The sequence below is a fragment of the Cygnus olor genome, chromosome 2, assembly GCF_009769625.2.
Source record: "Cygnus olor isolate bCygOlo1 chromosome 2, bCygOlo1.pri.v2, whole genome shotgun sequence".
NCBI lineage: Eukaryota > Metazoa > Chordata > Aves > Anseriformes > Anatidae > Cygnus > Cygnus olor.
In genome coordinates this window covers 77,483,398-77,490,051 of record NC_049170.1, presented here as the reverse complement: position 1 = coordinate 77,490,051, position 6,654 = coordinate 77,483,398, and positions in this window count along the sequence as shown.

Below are 6,654 nucleotides of genomic sequence, written 5' to 3'. Positions count from 1 at the left end.
CAAAGTCCCACCCACTGTAAGCGAAGAGCAGGTTTGAGACCACCTGATGAATCTAAACAGGTACAAGTCTATGGGACCTGATGATATGAATCCCAGGGTCCTGAGGGAACTGGCTTATGTAGTTGCCAAGCCTCTCTCCATCATATTTGAAAAGTCCTGGCAGGCGAGCAGTGTCCCTGGTGAGTGGAAAAAGGGAAACGTCATGCCCCTACTCTTCAACAATTAAAACAAAGAATTGAACAAAGAGCACTACTCTTCAACAATTAAAACAATTAGGAGATATTTTTTCTCAGAAATAGTGGTCAGGCATTGGAACGGGTTGCCCAGGGAAGCGGTCTAGTCACCATCCCTTGGGGTGTTCAAGGAAATCATAGAGTCATAGAATCATAGAATATCCCGAGTTGGAAGGGACCCACAAGGATCATCGAGTCCAACTTCTGGCACCACACAGGTCTACCCAAAAATTCAGACCATATGACTAAGTGCACAGTCCAATCGTTTCTTAAATTCAGACAGGCTTGGTGCCGTGACTACTTCCCTTGGGAGCCTGTCCCAGTGTGTGACAACCCTCTTGGTGAAGAACCTCTTCCTGATGTCTAGCCTGAATCTCCCCTGCCACAGTTTGACACCATTCCCTTGGGTCCTACCACTGGTCACTGAAGATAATCGATCGGCGCCTGCCCCTCCACTCCCCCTCGCGGGAAAGCTGTAGACTGTGATGAGGTCCCCCCTCAGCTTCCTGTTTTCCAGGCTGAACAGGCCAAGTGACCTCAGCCACTCCTCATACATCTGCCCCTCTAGGCCCTTCACCATCTCCGTTGCCCTCCTCTGGACACTCTCCAACAGTTTCACATCCTTTTTGTACTGTGGTGCCCAGAACTGCACACAGTACTTGAGGTGAGGCCGCACCAGCGCAGAGTAGAGGGGGACAATCACTTCCCTTGACCGACTAGAAATGCCGTGCTTGATGCACCTCAGGATACGGTTGGCCCTCCTGGCTGCTAGGGCACACTGCTGGCTCATATTCAACTTGCTGTCAACCACAACCCCCAGACCGCTCTCTGTGGGGCTGCTCTCCAGCATCTCGTCGCCCAGTCTGTACATATAGCCATGGTTGCCCCATCCCAGGTGCAGGACCCAGCACTTGCTTTTGTTAAACTTCATGCAGTTGATGATTGCCCAGCTCTCCAATCTGTCCAGATCTTTTCCACCCTCAACAGAGTCAACAACTCCTCCAAGTTTGGTGTCATCAGTAAATTTGCTCAAAACACCTTCTAGTCCTACATCCAAATCATTTATAAAAACATTGAAGAGGACTGGCCCTAAAATGGAGCCTTGGGGGACCCCAGTAGTGACCGTCTACCATCCTGATGCGGCCCCATTCAGCACAACCCTTTGAGCCCTGCCTGTCAGCCAATAGCTCACCCATTGTATGACGTTTTTGTTTAGCTGTATGCTGGACATTTTAGTTGTATGCTGGACATGTTTAGCTGTATGCTGAACATCCCCGGAGGTGTTCAGGGCCAGGCTGCATGGAGCTTTTGAGCAACCTGGTCTGGTGGGATGTGTCCCTGCCCATGGCAGTGGCATTGGAATTTGATGATCTTTAAGGTCCCTTCCAACCCACACCATTCTATGATTCTATGATCCTATGACTAAATGTGAATCCTCCTCCCAACTAAACCAAAATGATAGTTGCTTTTAGACTTAATACTCACGTTCCTTCAAACACTGTATATTCTGTAAATACAAATTGTATTTCTTTAAGCAATGGTAACAATTACACAGCTTTATGACTGAATTCACTGGAATTAATTATATATATTAAAATAACAACTGTAAAAATTATTATTTCTTGTTATCAGAAGTGTTACATGAATAGCAGTTAATTACCGTTAAGAAATGAAATCCTAGCTTCAATTTCTGTTTGCTTTAATCCCACAAGTTTTTATTTCTGTATTTCTAACAAATTCTGTATTTCTATTTATTTCTAATAAATAAAAAAGCATTACTTAATGTATATGACCTCTATTATGACTTTTTAAATAAGAGCTATCTTATGTAAAACATGGGGATTGGCGGGGAGGTGACATGAATGTCACTGTAACCAGAATTTTTTCTTAACTTTGTAGATTTAAACTACATATGTATGAAATGTTAAAATGTAGTCATTTATAAATTATGGATCTTGTAAATCATTTAACTTCTAGAGAATTTAAGGGATGCAATTTAACCGTTTTCAGGGTCTGTTCTAGAAACCATTTATATCTATGGGATTCAGTTCATTAGTTGCAGTAGATTTTGCATCAGTCCCACAAATGCCTAAACTACATGAAATAATCATAAAGTAAAATTTTATCCTAAAGGTCCCTTTAATACTTTGTTTATGATCAATGTTTACTTTAAATTTCACAAATGAGATGAGAGCTTCATTTTAACTGAATAAATGCAATGGAATGAAATGAAACCTCAACCATGACTTCGTTCCAGTGTTTTTATGGCACACAGAGAATAGTAACAACAAAATTATTCATCATTACTTGAGTAGTAACTAGGATTGAGTGACAACATGAAGTCAATTGTTTTGCATCAGTAAGTGACCTAACAAATAGAAATGTGCAGAGTATTCAATATGCTGTCTTACTACATCATGAGTTTTAGCAAAACACCTCCTTAAGTAATTTTATGCTGATTCACTTGAGAAAAAAAAATGGATTGAAGACTAACAGGCTGTCAGCTATATTTTTTCCTTTACTTTAATGTTAGCTGTCTTTTATTCCTCTAGAAAACAGCATGTAAAATCAGTAAACATGAATTTATTCTTCTGGCTAAACAATGGTCAAGCTGATTTCTTAGTTCGATATAATTAATTAATTCAACATTTTCAAAAGGAGTATTAGAATGACAAGATTTGACCTTGAACATATGTCACCCATTTGTTAAAAATCCTTGAAATACCTCTGCAGAATACTGCTATTGACATGTTAGTTATAACATAGGAAATAATGAAAATTGCAACAGAATTACTTAGTTTCCCATTCAGAGGCTTGTAAGAAAGAGTTAATTGGTACCTTCCCTTCTCAAGACAGGACATTGTAGGAATGCCTATGAACCTATGAAAAATTAATTAATCGACTTGTGGCATGCTACATTCAAGATGTGCTTTATTGAGATGGAGTTAAATTTGGCATTAAGACGGAAAGAAGGATAATTCTTAAAAAGATTTTAAGTTGACAGCTGCAGTCCTACATATTTTCTGTCAAAACCCATTTTCAGGAAGACTGCTTTCTATAGAAAAGTTATGTTTTTAATCAAAAGGGCCAATTTTACAAAATCTGAACACCTAAAAAGGGGTTGTAGTTATATAGCACATGAGGTGAAAGCTGTCCAGAGAGCCCTGGCTACAGAACGGGACGATAGTCTGACCCAGGTTTACAGGCATTTCCATGGGGCACTGTGTTTACCTGCCAGATGTGATGTGTTTCTACAGTGCAAAGTACGTAAGACACCCAGTCCCAAATGTGTCCTCTAAATTACCCTGGAACCATAACCAGAAGCAATTCCTGTCATTATTTTCAGTTGGGAAACTGAGGCAGAAAGCAATTGATTTCCCACACATCATGGAAGGCTGCACAGACCTAGAAATGGAATCTTGCTTAATTCAGCAATAGTTCTAAAACCAGAGTATCAATTATATTGCGTTACAAGTTTTGAGTGTTCTGTCATACCATCCGTGAGGACATTTTTACATGAAGGAACAATTTTCCAGGGTCTTTATTATGTGCCCAGCTTCAGCACTGATGTCCTGTATAAAGCTGGACTCATTATTTTTCTCTCTGACTTCTTTTTCTTTACCATCAAATACAGGTTAATTATACTTGCCTATCTTTGTGATATCCTTCCAGAGCTATGTTCTATTAGTGCTAAGAATTCTGATCATTTATTTTAAAATAATTCAATAAGAGGTTTAAGTTCATGGTTTGTGTAAAGAAAAAAAATCTTTTTTTTTCCTTTTTTTTTTCTCTTTTTCTTTTTTTAATTTCTTGGTGTATTCATCAATGTCACACAAATTTTAGTGACATATTTATTCATGATACAAAATCACATATCTTGTCAATCACTAGCAGAATATAGTTCAAGATCTCAAGAATAGCTTATTCTGTTGAATAATTTTACGACAGATAATATTAGCTCCAAAAGAACTATGAAAAGACAAAAAAAAAAACTATGAAAAAAAAAAAAAAAAAAAGGAAAGGGATCTTCCTTCCTGGTGAGAAAGGCATGGAGGTATTGGCCAGCTAGTCACCATTGTGATGCAGATCGATGTTATCCAAGGATGCAATAAATTACGTGTTATTGGTAAGGACAGCAAAATACCTAGCAGGTATTCATTAAAGTTATTGTGGATGGAGATGTTTCCCAAGGTTAATTGTGGGAATGATTTAGGTACTCCACAAGGAGACATGGAAAGACCTTGCTTTGTTTAGCCTAGTCAAATGGAAGTTGACTAGGCATTACTGAGGTAAAAAATAAAGATAATATAACCATGTGATTAAATAGACCCTTCAATAATATACAGAAACATACAATGATAATGAATAAGTTTAGAACTGAATTTCTAACCCCTACGAGGTATGATTAACGGTAAGTTTTTAGCCTGTGTGGCACAGGACGTGTTCCACTTTTTGAGATCAAATAGGAGCTTTATTTGGCAAATGTCCTGTCATTGCAAGAATTCAGGATGTTGGTAACATTCAAGGTATTTCCTCTCTCTTTCCTACAGTATTTTAGTTATGAATTTTGATCTTTTACTGCATGCCTTAGCATCATTGCAAAAGGTGCATTAAAGTGTATTCTGCAGACCTGTCTAATCTAGACATCTTTTATATGCATTTACAAACTTTTGGACGGTATGGTTACCACACACTTCTGTGTTCCTGGCTGTTACCTAATCACTTCCTTGAAAGATTTTCATACTTGCTCCAGATAGTAGCTGTCTGTAAATGTGTCACTGTGGAAACAAAATCAAAGTGTTCTCTGCCATCCATTTGCTGCTAACAACAGTAAACAAAAAAGCACGGTGTCTTTCAGAGCATTTCATCTTTTTATTTATATAACAAAAAAGTTAAAATGGAAACAAATAAAACCGAGTAACTGTAGTTACTCAGCTGAATTACTACATTTATTAGCAAATTTTCTTCATCTTTTAGCTTGATCACTGTTTAGTAATGACAAAGTGAAAATTGCTTTTCCTCACAAAGATTACAAAAACAGCATTTTCTTCTCTGAGCAAGTAATGAGATTGAACTCAGGTCTTCTATAAATGTATTTAAAAGGTTTAATTATTTCTGAAATGCATAATGGGAGAAGTTAGTGAAAACAACATTTGGGGAATGGAGGATCACAACTGTATGATACGATGTACCTGACAGAATCCTTGCAGCCTCCATGGGCTAAGCTGTTTTGCATAGCTGTGTTGTTACCTTCAGAGGCAGATGATCCGTCACCTCCTCAGTAGGAGGTATGGGAAATAAGAAACTATAGGAGGGGAAAATAATAGTAATAACAGTAACAACAGGAATAAAAATAGCAAAAAAAAAAAAACAAAAAAAAAAAAACAATAATAGTAAGGATTTGCAAGTCAGGGATAATGTGTTCTATCTCAATTTTGCTGAGTTTGCAAGCCTCGCAAGGCTGTATTTTGACACATGCTGAGATTCAAACCATTCAGCAGACAAAGGATAAAGAAAAAGTACTTGGTTTGCCTTTCTGCAAGACCTTTTCACAGATAACAGTGGCAAATTGAATTTCTATGCCCATAAAATATATAAATAAATAAATCAGAAACCAAAACTAAAAAATAATCCTACAGAGATGAAGGTGAATGACTTTTCTCTATCCCTGATGGCATCTATTCCCAGCTTCTTCAAGACACTGCAGTCTCATCAGTAAACTTTTGCAGGAGGAACAGACTCACATTCTGTTTTCTGCCCTGAATTTGGCAGATCATGATTAGCTCTAAAGAATCCTCTCTGCCTTTATCTTCTATGTTAATATATCATAAAGCAGTAGCACAGCAACCTGATGAGAGTTATACATGCCCATCTGCCTGAAAGAGAATGTAACAAAGCGGAATTTGGGTCAAAGTAGGAAGAAGAGGAAGAGTAAATTCTGTCTTTCCTCAGTGATTGCAAGGATACCACCAGGAAGCATGTTTCTTCATGTACTTCAATTGACTTGCTTCTGATCTATTAGTACTTCATGGATAATAAAAGAACCCTAAGGAAGGAGCCTTATAATTACTAGTTTCGTAAAGAAAAGCTTTACCCCTTCCTTAAAATAGATTTAGCATAGCTGATGATACAATCTTGTTACAATCCCACACAAAGACATACTGAAAACAGGGAGAAGCACTGGGGAGTCACAAAGTCTTGGACCACAACCCAGAAAGCAGTGGATGGTAAACACAAGATAGCAGCACATAAACTGCAAAAGTGATGCAAATCCACATACCCACAAAATTATTTTACAGTGATAAATAGCTCTTTGAGTTTCATAAACCTTTTTGATTGCCACAGACTACTTTGTAGTTCTGTAGATTTTTCACTTCTCTTTGGAACTGCAAGTCAAGAGGTCATTAAAAAGTTCAGCAGT